The sequence below is a fragment of the Pristiophorus japonicus genome, chromosome 2 (assembly GCF_044704955.1).
Source record: "Pristiophorus japonicus isolate sPriJap1 chromosome 2, sPriJap1.hap1, whole genome shotgun sequence".
In the NCBI taxonomy this organism is placed as follows: Eukaryota; Metazoa; Chordata; class Chondrichthyes; family Pristiophoridae; genus Pristiophorus; species Pristiophorus japonicus.
In genome coordinates, this window is record NC_091978.1 from 215,919,793 (window position 1) to 215,932,990 (window position 13,198).

The 13,198-nt window shown below is 46.5% G+C and overlaps 1 protein-coding gene across 1 annotated transcript in view; it reads left to right on the forward strand.

Moving 5' to 3' along the window:
* The window catches only part of rab28 (RAB28, member RAS oncogene family), a 337,454-nt gene that overhangs the window by 13,470 nt on the left and 310,786 nt on the right, over nt 1–13,198 (forward strand). The window lies entirely within an intron of this gene.

Sequence of the window (13,198 nt, forward strand, 5' to 3'; positions counted from 1 at the left end):
TTTTGTATTTCATGCACAAGGACCCCTAGGTCCCTCTGTACTGCAGCACTTTGCAATTTTTCTCCATTTAAATTATAATTTGCTTTTCTATTTTTTTTCTGCCTCACATTTCCCACATTATACACCATCTGCCAAATTTTTGCCCACTCACTTAGCCTGTCTATATCCCTTTGCAAATTTTTGGTGTCCTGCTCATAATTTGCTTTCCCACCCAACTTTGAATCATCAGCAAACTTGGCTACATTGCACTCAGTCCCTTCACCCAAGTTATTAATATAGATTGTAAATAGTTGAGGACCCAGCACCAATCCCTGCGGCACTTTTTGCCAACTGGAAAATGACCCATTTATCCCGACACTCTGTTTTCTGTTAATTAGCCAATCCTCTATCCATGCTAATATATTACCCCCAACCCCGTGAACTTTTATCTTGTGCAGTAACCTTTTATGTGGCACCTTATTGAATGCCTTCTGGAAATCCAAATACATCACACCCATTGGTTTCCCTTTATCCACTCTGCTCGTTACATCCTCAAAGAATTCCAACAAATTTGTCAAACATGATTTCCTTTTCACAAAACCATGCTGTCTCTGCTTGATTGAATTATGCTTTTCCAAATGTCTCGCTACTGCTTCCTTAATAATGGACTTCAGCATTTTCCCAACGACAGCTGTTAGGCTAACTAGTCTATAATTTCCAGCTTTTTGTCTGCCTCCTTTTTTAAATAGGGGCGTTACATTTGCGGTTTTCCAATCCACTGGGACCGTCCCAGAATCCAGGAAATTTTGGTAGATTACAACCAATGCATCCATTATCTCTGCAGCCACTTCTCTTAAGACCCTAGGATGTATGCTGTCTGGTCCAGGGGACTTGTCTGCCTTTAGTCCCATTATTTTACCGAGTACTACTTCATTAGTGATTGTATTAAGTTCCTCCCTCCCTATAGCCCCTTGATTATCCACTATTGGGATATTTTTAGTGTCTTCTACCGTGAAGACCGATACAAAATATTTGTGAAAGGAAGTATACCCGAATTGCAAACACTCTTTTAACATAGTGGAGGAATAGAGAGATACATGGGTGCAGATACATAAATCATTGAAGGTGGGAACGCACGTCATTAAAAAATCAAATTGGATTTCGGGTTTTATTTATATATAGGGGCATTCAAAATAAAGGCAAGGAAGTGTTTTAATTTGTACAAGACATTTGTGAAACTATAATTAGAGTATTGTATGCATTATAGGAAGGATATTGGACCAGTGGAAAAGGAACACAGAAAATTACCCAGAATTGAGAAGAAAGACTTGAAAATAGTCTTTTTTTCACTGGATTAGGGAAGTTTATGGACAGCTGGGGGTGTGGATCCTCATCTAAGAAGTTTTCAAAATTATGGAAGTTTTTGAGAGTATAAATAATAAAATATTATCATTGGTCCTTGAATCGTCAACCAGGTGACAGAAGAAGGGGCAAATAAGATTTTTTTTCAGATGGACTACTTTACCACTGTTGAGGCAGACACCATCTTTTTTTGAAAATGTATTCATTTATGGGATGTGGGCATCGCTGGCAATGCCAGCATCTATTGGTCTTTCTCTAGTTGCCCTTGAGAAGATGGTGTTGAGCCACCGTCTTGAACCGCTGCATTTTGCATGATGAAGGTGCTCTCAGAGTGCTATCAGGTAGGGATTTCCAGGATTTTGACCCAGCGATGATGAAGGAATGGATATTTATTTCCAGGACAGGATGGTGTGTGACTTAGAGGTGGTGGTGTTCCTATGCAACTCCTGCCCTTGACCTTTTGGACGGGAGAGGTTGCAGGTTTGGGAGGTGCTGTCTAAGAAGCCTTGCTGAGTTGCTGTCATGCATCTTGTAGATGGTACACACTGCAGCCACGGTATGCTGGTGGAGGGGTGAATTTTTAAGGTGGTTGATGGGGTGCTGATCAAGCGGGCTGTTTTGTCCTGGATGATGTCGATATTCTTGAGTGATGCTGGAGTTGCACTCATCCAGGCAAGTGGAAAGTATTCCATCACACTCTTGATTTGTACCTTCTAGATGGTGAAAAGGCTTTGGGAAGTCAGCAGGTGAGTCATTTGCCACAAAATACCCAGCCGCTGACCTGCACTTGCAGTCACAGTATTTATGTGGTCAGTTAAGTTTCTGGTCAATGATGACCCGCAGGATGGTGATGGTGGATGATTCGACAATTGTAATGCCATTGAATGTCATGGGGAGGTTGTTAGACTCTCTTGTTGGAGATGGTCATTGCCTGGCACATGTGTGGCACGAATGTTACTTGCCACTTATCAGCGCAAGACTGAATGCCGTCCAGGTCATGCTGCATGCAGGCACGGACTACTTCATTTTCTGAGGAATTGCAAGTGGAACTGAACACAGCAGTCAGCAGGAGCATCCCCTCTTCTGATCTTATGATAGAAATATAGAAAATAGGTGCAGGAGTAGGCCATTCGGCCCTTCAAGCCTGCACCACCATTCAATGAGATCATGGCTGATCATTCACCTCTACCCCTTTCCTGCTTTCTCTCCATACCCCTTGATCCCTTTAGCCGTAAGGGCCATATCTAGCTCACTCTTGAATATATCAAACGAACTGGCATCAACAACTCCCTGTGGAAGAGAATTCCACAGGTTAACAACTCTCTGAGTGAAGAAGTTTCTTCTCATCTCTGTCCTAAATGGCTTACCCCTTATCCTTAGACTGTGACCCCTGGTTCTGGACTCCCCCAACATCGGGAACAGTCTTCCTGCTTCTAACCTGTCCAGTCCTGTCAGAATTTTATATGTTTCTATGAGATCCACTCTTATTCTTCTAAACTCCAGTGAATACAGACCCAGTCGATCCAGTCTCTCCTCATATGTCAGTCTTGCCATCCCGGGAATCAGTTTGGTGAACCTTCGCTGCACTCCCTCAATAGCAAGAACGTCCTTCCTCAGACGAGGAGACCAAAACTGAACACAGTATTCCAGATGAGGCCTCACCAAGGCCCTGTACAGCTGCAGTAAGACCTCCCTGCTCCTATGCTCAAATCCTCTAGCTATGAAGGCCAACATGCCATTTGCCGCCTTCACCGCCTGCTGCACCTGCATGCCAACCTTCAATGACTGATGTACCATGACACCCAGGTCTCGTTGCACCTCCCCTTTTCCTAATCTGCCACCATTCAGATAATCTGTCTTCGTGTTTTTGCCACCAAAGTGGATAACCTCACATTTATCCACATTATACTGCATCTGCCATGCATTTGCCCACTCACCTAACCTGTCCTGTCACCCTGCAGCCTCTTAGTATCCTCCTCACACCACCACCCAGCTTTTAGTGTCATCTGCAAACTTGGAGATATTACTCTCAATTCCTTCATCTAAATCATTGATGTATATTGTAAATAGCTGGGATTCCAGCACTGAGCCCTGCGGCACCCCACTAGTCACTGCCTGCCATTCTGAGAAGGACCCGTTTATCCCGACTCTCTGCTTTCCTGTCTGCCAACCAGTTCTCTATCCACGTCAGTACATTACCCCCAATACCATGTGCTTTAATTTTGCACACCGACCTCTTGTGTGGGACCTTGCCAAAAGCCTTTTGAAAGTCCAAATACACCACATTCACTGGTTCTCCCTTGTCAACTATACTAGTTACATCCTCAAACAATTCTAGAAGATTTGTCAAGCATGATTTCCCTTTCATAAATCCATGTTGACTTGGACCAATCCTGTCACTGCTTTCCAAATGCACTGTTATTTCATCTGTAACAATTGATTCCAACATTTTCCCCACTACTGATGTCAGGCTAACCAGTCTATAATTACCCCTTTTCTCTCCCCTCTTTTTTAAAAAAAAAGTTGCGTTACATTAGCTTCCCCAGTCCATAGGAACTGATCCAGAGTTGATAGACTGTTGGAAAATGATCACCAATGCATCCACTATTTCTAGGGCCACTTTCTTAAGTACTCTGGGATGCAGACTATCAGGCCCTGGGGATTTATCAGCCTTCAATTCCATCAATTTCCCTAACACAATTTCCTGACTAGTAAGGATTTCCTTCAGTTCCTCCTTCTCGCTAGACTCTCAGTCCCCTAATATTTTCTGAATGTTATTTGTGCCTTCCTTCGTGATGGAGAGCAGGTCATTGATGAAGCAGCTGAAAATGGTTGGGCCTAGGACACTGCCCTGAGGAACTCTTGTAGTGATGTCCTGGGGCTGAGATGATTGACCTTCAACAACCACAACCATCTTCCTTTGTGCTTGGTATGAATCCAGCCAGTGGAGAATTTTCCCTCTGATTCCCATTGACCTCAATTTTACCATGGCTCTTTGATGCCATACTTGGTCAAAGGCTTTCTTGATGTCAAGAGCAGTCACTCTCACCTCATCTGGAATTCAGCTGTTTTGTCCATGTTTGGACCAAGGCTATAATGAGGTCTGGAGCTGAGTGGTCCTGGCGGAACCCAAACTGAACTTTAGTGAGCAGGTTATTGGTGAGTAAGTCCGGTTGATAGCTCTAACGGCAACATTTTCCATCACTTTGTTGATGATTGAGAGTCTGGTAATGGGCTGGATTGGATTTGTGCTGCTTTTTGTGGACAGGACACACCTGGGCAATTTTCCATTTTGTCGGGTTGATGCCAGTGTTGTAGCTGTACTGGAACAGCTTGGTTAGAGGTGTGGTTAGTTCAGCACTACAGCTGGGATGTTGTTGGATCCATTAGCCTTTGCTGAATCCAGTGTACTCAGCCATTTTTTTATATTATGTGGAGTGAATCAAATTGGCTGAAGACTGGCATCTATGATGGTGGGGATCTCATTTGAAAGGAAGCAGAGCAGGGACATGTGATTAGAGTGCATAGGTCCAGACTCGGTGGGAAAGTCGAGTTACACCTTTGTACAAAAGTATTTTTGTTTACATTTTGAAATTAGACAGTGAACTTCGGTAGCTTTTCAACTAAAAGTTGAATACAAGTTGCTCATTTTTTTACTTCAGTAAACGTATCAGAGGATGCCAGAGAGAGCAGCTGTTGGAGTAATAAAACAAATGTAATCATGTAACTGTTAAAATGTTTTTCCTGTTGTGCTAGAACATTTAGTGTTGTGATGTATTTTCTTTCTTAACCGAATCAATTTAATTTTGAAAATATTTTAGTTAAATAATATGGGCTAATTATGTCACCTATGTTTGTTCATTTAGCTTTTGCCTTTGAGAAGCAGTTACCTGTATCCTATTTAATTATAGCTCACACTTTTTTCCTGATGCTGGGATACCTCTTCAAATGCTCCCAGATCATGGGTACCCCCACTGACTTCTCCTGGATCCTTGTTTCCTTGATCCAACCTGCTCCCAGTATAACCAGAAGTACTGATGGACCCTGGTGTTTCCTGCACTTAATGCAAATAGACTTCACCCTGGAACTTCTCCCTCCCCACCACAGGATACCCCCTCCCCCACAATGCAACCAAACCCTGACATTGCCTCAGTGCTGCCAGGCTCAAGGCATCCCCCAGTGCAGCTATATTGCTGCGCCTCTCCAAATCTGTCAGACTCTAGGCACTGTCCTAGCTCTGACGCACCTTAGAACCCCCACTTTAATGTTTCGGATCCCAGCACCAATACCCAGTGTTGGAATTACCCACCATCCCAGTCCTCCCCAGCCTGTCACCATTGCTGATAGGCTCTAGTACCTCCCCTCTGACCCTGAGTGCACCATACCCACCACCAGTGCTGTAATACCAAGGGACACCTCCTGTTGCCAAACACTAAACCTTCTACTACTACGATATTCCAAGCTCTACCCTCATGCTCCCAGTGCTACCAAGTCATAGGTTCATCCTCCACAATACTGGCATGCTCCAGAGCCACTCTTCAATGCTACCAAAACTTAACAGCTATCCCCTCACCACCAACCCCCCATGATGGCTCCAAAACCACATAACTCAGACCCCACTACAACATACCAACATCCAATCATGTTGCCTTGCATTTTCCTGTGTATCTTGGGCTGCTTGTATAATTAAAAGAAAAGAAAATTTAAATACACAGGTAAAGGAACACATAATCAAAGCTACTCTCATAGGTTTTCATGGAAAATGGACAGGGTTGAGGAATTCTTTCTCCCAAATCCTAGAATACCATGTCATAAAAATGAAATTTGTCTTATTCAGCTGTCATAAATCAATGGCTCTGATAATACATTGTATAATGCCTCTATTGTTATAAAATAGCATAGTATCAGTAATGGTGACAATGAGATTATTGGACTGTCGTAAAAACCCAACTGGTTCACTAATGTCCTTTTTAGGGAAGGAAATCTGCCATTCTTACCTGGTCTGGCCTATATGTGACTCCAGACCGCAGTAATGTGGTTGATCTTAACTGCCCTCTGAAATGGCCTAGCAAGCCACTCAGTTGTAACAAATCGCTACAAAAAACAATAATAAGAATGAAACTGGACTGACCATCAGGCATCGACCTCGGTACCGACTTCGGACACGACAATGGCACACCCAGTCAACCCTGCAAAGTGCGCCTCACTAGCATCTGGGGACTTGTCTCAAAATTGGGAGAGCTGACTCACAGACTAGTCAAGCCACAGTCTGACATAGTCATACTCACAGAATCATACCTTTCAGCCAATGCCCCAGACTCCTCCATCACCATCCCTGGGTATCTTCTGTTCCATCGGCAGGACTGACCCACCAGAGGTGATGGTACAGGGTATGCAGTCAGGAGGGAGTGGCCCCCGAAGTCCTCAACATTGACTTCAGTTCCCAAGAAGTCTCGTGGCTTCAGGTCAAGCACAGGCAAGGAAAGCTCCTGCTGTGATTACCATTTACTGCCCTCACTCAGCTGATGAATCAGTACACCTCCATGTTGACCACCACTTGGAAGAAGCACCAAGAGTAGCAAGAACACAGACTGTACTCTGGTTGGGGGACTTCAATGTCCATTGCCAAAAGTGGCTCGGTAACACCACTACTGACCGAGCTGGCCAAGTCCTGAAGGACATAGCTGCCAGACTGGGCCTGTGGCAGGTGGTGAGAGAACCAACACGAGGGGAAATGCGTACTTGACCTTATCCTCACCAATCTACCTGTCGCAGATCCATCTGTCCATGACAGCATTGGTCGCAGTGACCACCGCACAGTCCTTGTGGAGACGAAGGCCCATCTTTGCACTGAGGACACTCTCCATCGAGTTGTGTGGCACTATCACCGTGCTAAATGGGATAGATTCAGAACAGATCTAGCAGCTCAAAGCTGGGCATCTGTGAAGTGGTGTGGATCATCAGCAGCAGCAGAATTGTACTCACCGCAAACTTCATGGCCCGGCATATCCCTCATTCAACCATTATGATCAAGCCAGGGGACCAAACCTGGTTCAATGAGTGTAGAAGAGCATACCATGAGTAGCACCAGGCATACCTTTTTTTTTTAAAAATGAGGTGTCAACCTGGGGAAGTTGCAACACAGACTACATGCATGCTAAACAGCGAAAGCAGCATGACGGAGCCACATCCAGTCGTGAATGATGGTGGACAATTAAACAACGAACAGGAGGAGTAGGCTCCATGAATATCCCGATCCTCAATGATGGCGGAGCCCAGCACGCAAGTGTAAAAAAACAAGGCTGAAGCGTTTACAACCATCGTCGGCCAGAAATGTCGAGTGGATGATCCATACCGGCCTCCTCCTGAGGTCCCCACCATCGTAGAGACCAATTCGACTCACTCCATGGCATATCAAGTGGTGGTGGGGGGTGGAAACTATCTACTGGTTGGAGTCATATGGTTATATTTGTGAACCTGCAATAAAAGACTAAGTCACACTTTACTTTGAACACATAGTGTTCAGTCTGACTCTTTCTCCATACATAACAACTGTTGACGAGATACAGATAGTTAACCCAAAGATGCAGAGAACAGTGGGCATCCTGGACAAATTCTTGGAGGGAGATGATTGGGAAACGTTTGTGGAGCGACTCGACCAATACTTTGTAGCCAGCGAGCGAGATGGTGAAGAGAACACTGCCAAACGAAGGGTGATCCTCCTCACCGTCTGTGGGGCACCAATGTATGGCCTCATGAAGAATCTGCTCACTCCAGTGAAACCCATGGAGAATTCGTATGATTTGTGCACGCTGGTCCGAGATCATTTGAACCCGAAGGAAAGCGTTCTGATGGCGAGGTACCGGTTCTACACCTACAAAAGGTTTGAAGGAAGTGGCGAGTTATGTCGCTGTGTTAAGATGCCTTGCAGGACATTGCGAATTTGAAGGACATTTGGAGCACATGCTCAGAGACTTTTTCATACTTGGCATTGGCCACGAAACCATACTTAGCAAACTTTTGACTGCAGAGACCCCAACCTTGAGTAAGGCCATCGCGATAGCCCAGGCAGTTCATTGCCACCAGTGACAATACGAAGCAAATCTCTCAGCACACAAGCGCTGCTACAAGTATTGTGAACAAAGTGATGATTTCGAATCGTAACGTACAGGGCAGGTCACACATACCTGCAGCTGCACATCTGCTGATGTCTGAGTCCATCATCAAGGGTGATGAATGCAAGGCCATTAACACCTTGTTGGCGCTGCGGGGGTGATCATCGTTTCCATTCATGCCGCTTCAAAAGGTACGTTTGCAAGGGCTGTGGAACAATGGTACACCTCCAACGAGTGTGTAGGCGAGCTGCAAATCCAGTTAAACCTGCAAACCACCATGTTGGAGAGGAGGACAGATCCACGGAGGATCACGAGGAACCAGAGTCTCAGACCAAGGAGGCAAAGGTACATGGAGTGCACACATTCACCACGAACTGTTCCCCCGATTATGCTGAATGTTGAACTAAATGGACTCCAGTGTCAATGGAGCTGGACACGGGCATGAGCCAGTCCACCATGGGCAAAAAGACTTTCGAAAGATTGTGGTGCAACAAGGCCTCAAGACCAGTCTTAACTCCAGTTCACACGAAACTAAGAACTTATACAAAAGAACTGATTCCTGTAAGCAGCAGTGCTACTGTAAAGGTCTCCTACGATGGAGCAGTGCACAAGCTACCACTCTGGGTAGTACCGGGTGATGGTCCCACGCTGCTCGGCAGGAGCTGGCTGGGAAAGATACGCTGGAACTGGGACGACGTCCGAGCGCTATCGCCCGCTGAAGACACTTCGTGTACCCAGGTCTTAAACAAATTTCCTTCGCTGTTCGAACCAGGCATCGGGAAATTTCAAGGAGAAAAAATGCGGATCCACCTAATTCCAGGGGCGCGATCCATCCATCACAAGGTGAGAGCAGTACCGTACATGTTGAGAGAAAGGGTAGAGATCAAGCTTGACCAGCTGAAAAGAGAGGGCATCATTTCACCGATCGAATTCAACGAGTGGGCCAGTCCGATCGTTCCTGTCCTCAAGGGAGATGGCAGCGTCAGAATCTGTGGCGCTTACACAGTAACTATCAATTGTTTATCCCTGCAGGACCAATACCCACTACCAAAGGCCGACGACCTCTTTGCAATGCTGGCGGGAGGAAAGACGTTCACGAAGCTGGATCTGACTTCAGCCCTACATGACGCAGGAACTGGAAGAATCATCGAAGGCCCTCATCTACATCAACATGCACAAAGGTCTTTTTGTTGATAACAGATGCCCGTTTGGAATCCGATCAGCGGCGGCGATATTCCAGAGAAACATGGAAAGCTTACTGAAGTTGGTCCCACACACCGTGGTCTTCCAGGACGACATCTTGGTCACAGGTCGGAACATAGTCGAGCATCTGCAGCACCTGGAGGAGGTTCTTAGTTGACTCAACCGTGTGGGGCTCAGGTTAAAATACTCGATGTGCGTTTTCTTGGTGCCTGAAGTGGAGTTCTTGGGAAGGAGGATTGCGGCGGACAGCAACAGGCCCACCAACGCGAAGACTGAGGCAATCGAGAATGCACCGAGGCCACAGAACGTGACGGAGCTGCGGTCGTTTCTTGGACTCCTGAACTGTTTTGGCAACTTCTTACCGGGTCTTAGCACACTGAGAACCACTGTATGTTTTACTATGAAAAGGGGACGAATGGGTTTGGGGCAAAAGCCAAGAAAATGCCTTTGTAAAAGTGAGAAAATTGTTATGCTCAAACAAATTGCTTGTGTTGTATGATCCATGTAAGTGTTTGGTACTAGCATGTGATGCATCGTCATATGGCGTCGGGTGTGATTTGCAACAAGCTAATGATTCTGGGAAACTGCAACCGGTTGCTTATGCATCCAGGAGTCTGTCTAAGGCTGAGAGAGCCTACAGCATGATTGAGAAAGAAGCATTAGCATGTGTCTATGGGGTAAAGAAAATGCATCAATACCTGTTTGGGCTAAAATTTGAATTGGAAACTGACCATAAGCCACTTATATCCCTGTTTTCCGAGAGTAAAGGGATAAATACCAACGCATCGGCCCGCATCAAGAAATAGGTGCTCACGTCTGCATACAACTACGCCATCCGCCACAGGCCAGGCACAGAAAACTGCGCCGATGTTCTCAGTAGGCTGCCATTGCCCACCATGGGGGTGGAAATGGCGCAGCCTGCAGATTTAGCCATGGTTGTGGAAGCATTTGAGAGTGAACAATCACCTGTCACTGCCCGGCAGATCAAAACCTGGACAAGCCAGGACCCCTTATTATCTCTAGTCAAAAGCTGTGTGCTTCACGGGAGCTGGTCCAGTGTCCCAGTGGAAATGCAGGAAGAGATTAAGCTGTTCCAGAGGCGCAAAGATGAAATGTCTATACAAGCAGACTGCCTTCTGTGGGGCAATCGAGTAGTGGTCCCCAAGAAGGGCAGAGACACCTTCATCAATGACCTCCACAGTACCCACCGAGGCATCGTAATGATGAAAGCGATAGCCAGATCCCACGTGTGGTGGCCCGGTATCGATGCGGACTTTGAATCCTGCGTTCACAGATGTAATACATGCTCGCAGTTAAGCAGTATACCCAGGGAGACACCACTAAGTTTATGATCTTGGCCCTCCAAACCGTGGTCTAGGGTACACGTCGACTATGCAGGCCCGTTCTTGGGTAAAATGTTCCTTGTGGTTGTAAACGCATATTCCAAGTGGATTGAATGTGAGATAATGTCGGCTAGCATGTCCGCTGTCACAACTGAAAGCCTGCGGGCCATGTTTGCCACACACGGCCTACCTGATGTCCTGGTGAGCACCACCGGGCCATGTTTTACCAGTGCTGAGTTCAAAGAATTCATGACCCGTAACGGGATCAAACATGTCACATCTGCCCCGTTTAAACCAGCGTCCAATGGTCGCAGAGAGAGCAGTCAAGCAAGGCTTGAAGAGTGTAACTGAAGGCTCGCTGCAGACTTGCCTATCCCGAGTCCTGCTTAGCTAGAGCACCGAGACCCTACTCGCTCACTGGGATCCCACCTGCTGAACTGTTCATGAAAAGAGCACTTAAGACAAGGTTCTCGTTAGTTCACCTTGATCTACATGAACAGGTAGAGAGCAGGCAGCTTCAACAAAGTACATACCATGTTAGCGCAAATGTGTCACGCGAGATTGAAATCGATGATCCTGTATTTGTATTGAATTATGGACAAGGTCCCAAGTGGCTTCCCGGTACGGTCATGACCAAAGGGGGGAGCAGGGTGTTTCGGGTCAAAGTGTTTCGGGTCAAACTTTCAAATGGACTCATTCACCGGAAACACTTGGACCAAATCAAACTCAGATTTACGGACTCTCCTGAGCAACCCACGTTGGACCCTAACTTTTTTGATCCCCCAACATACACACCAGTGGCAACTGGCATCACGGTTGACCACGAAGCAGAACCCATCATCCACAGCAGCCCAGCAAGACCCAACACACCAGGCAGCCCAGCAAGGCCAGCTGCACAGCAGCCCATCGAGGGCCCAACAAATGATTCAACAATACCAGCTTTCACACCGAGACGATCAACCAGGGCAAGAAGGGCCCCAGATCGACTCACATTGTAAATAGTTACACTATTGACTTTAGCGGGGGTGGGGGGGGAAAGGAGTGTTATATATGTGAACTTGTATTTACCCTCTACAACCACCAGAGGGCTCATCCCCTGGAGTCCCAAGGGATCCCATAATCCCTTGGGAGCACAGGTATTTAAGGAGGCCTCACAGGTTGGAGAGGCATTCTGGAGACCTGCAATAAAAGACTAAGGTCACAGTTTACTTTGAGCTCACAGTGTTCAGTCTGACTCATACCTAGCACAAAGAGAGGAGTTCCTTGCGGCAGTGTCCGAGGCCCAGCCATCTTCAGCTGCTTCATCAAAGACCTTGCCTCCATCATAAGGTCAGAAGTGGGGATGTTTGCCGATGACCGCACAGAGTTCAGTTGCATTAGCAACTCGCCAGATAATTAAACCATCAGTGCCCACATGCAGGAAGACCTGGACAAAATTCAGCCTTGGGCTGATAAAGTAGCAAGTAACATTCATGCCACACACATGCCAGACAATGACTATGTCCAATAAGAGAGAGTCTAACCACTGCCCCATGACATTCAATGGCATTACCAGTGCCAAATTCCCCACCATCAACATTCTGGGGGCGGGGCCGGGGTTATCACCATTGACCAGAAACTTAATTGGACCAGCCACACACATACTCTGGCTACAAGAGGAGGTGAGAGGCTGAGTATTTTGCGGCGAGTATCTCGCCTCCTGACCCCCTAAAACCTTTCCACTATCTACAAGGCACAAGTGTGATGGAATATTCTCCAGTTGCCTGGATGATTGCAGCTCTAACAACATTCAAGAAGCTCGACACCATCTAGGACAACACACCCCACACCACATCCATCACCTTAAACATTCACTTCTTCCACCACTGGCACACCGTGGCTGCATTGTGAACCATCAACAAGATGCACTGGAGCAACTCACCAAGGCTTCTTCATCAGCATCTTCTTTGACTTCTGCCACCTAGAAGAAAAAGGGCAACACGTGCCTAGGAACACTATCACCTGCAAGTAGTTCCCCATCAAGTTATACACCATCCTGACTACAAAATATATCACTGTTCCTTCATCTCACTGGGTCAAAATCCTGTAACTGCCTCCCTAAGATCACTGGAGGTACCTTTACCATACGGACTGCAGCGGTTCAAGAAGGCGGCTCACCACCATCTTCTCCAGATCAGTGAGGAATGGGCAATAAAT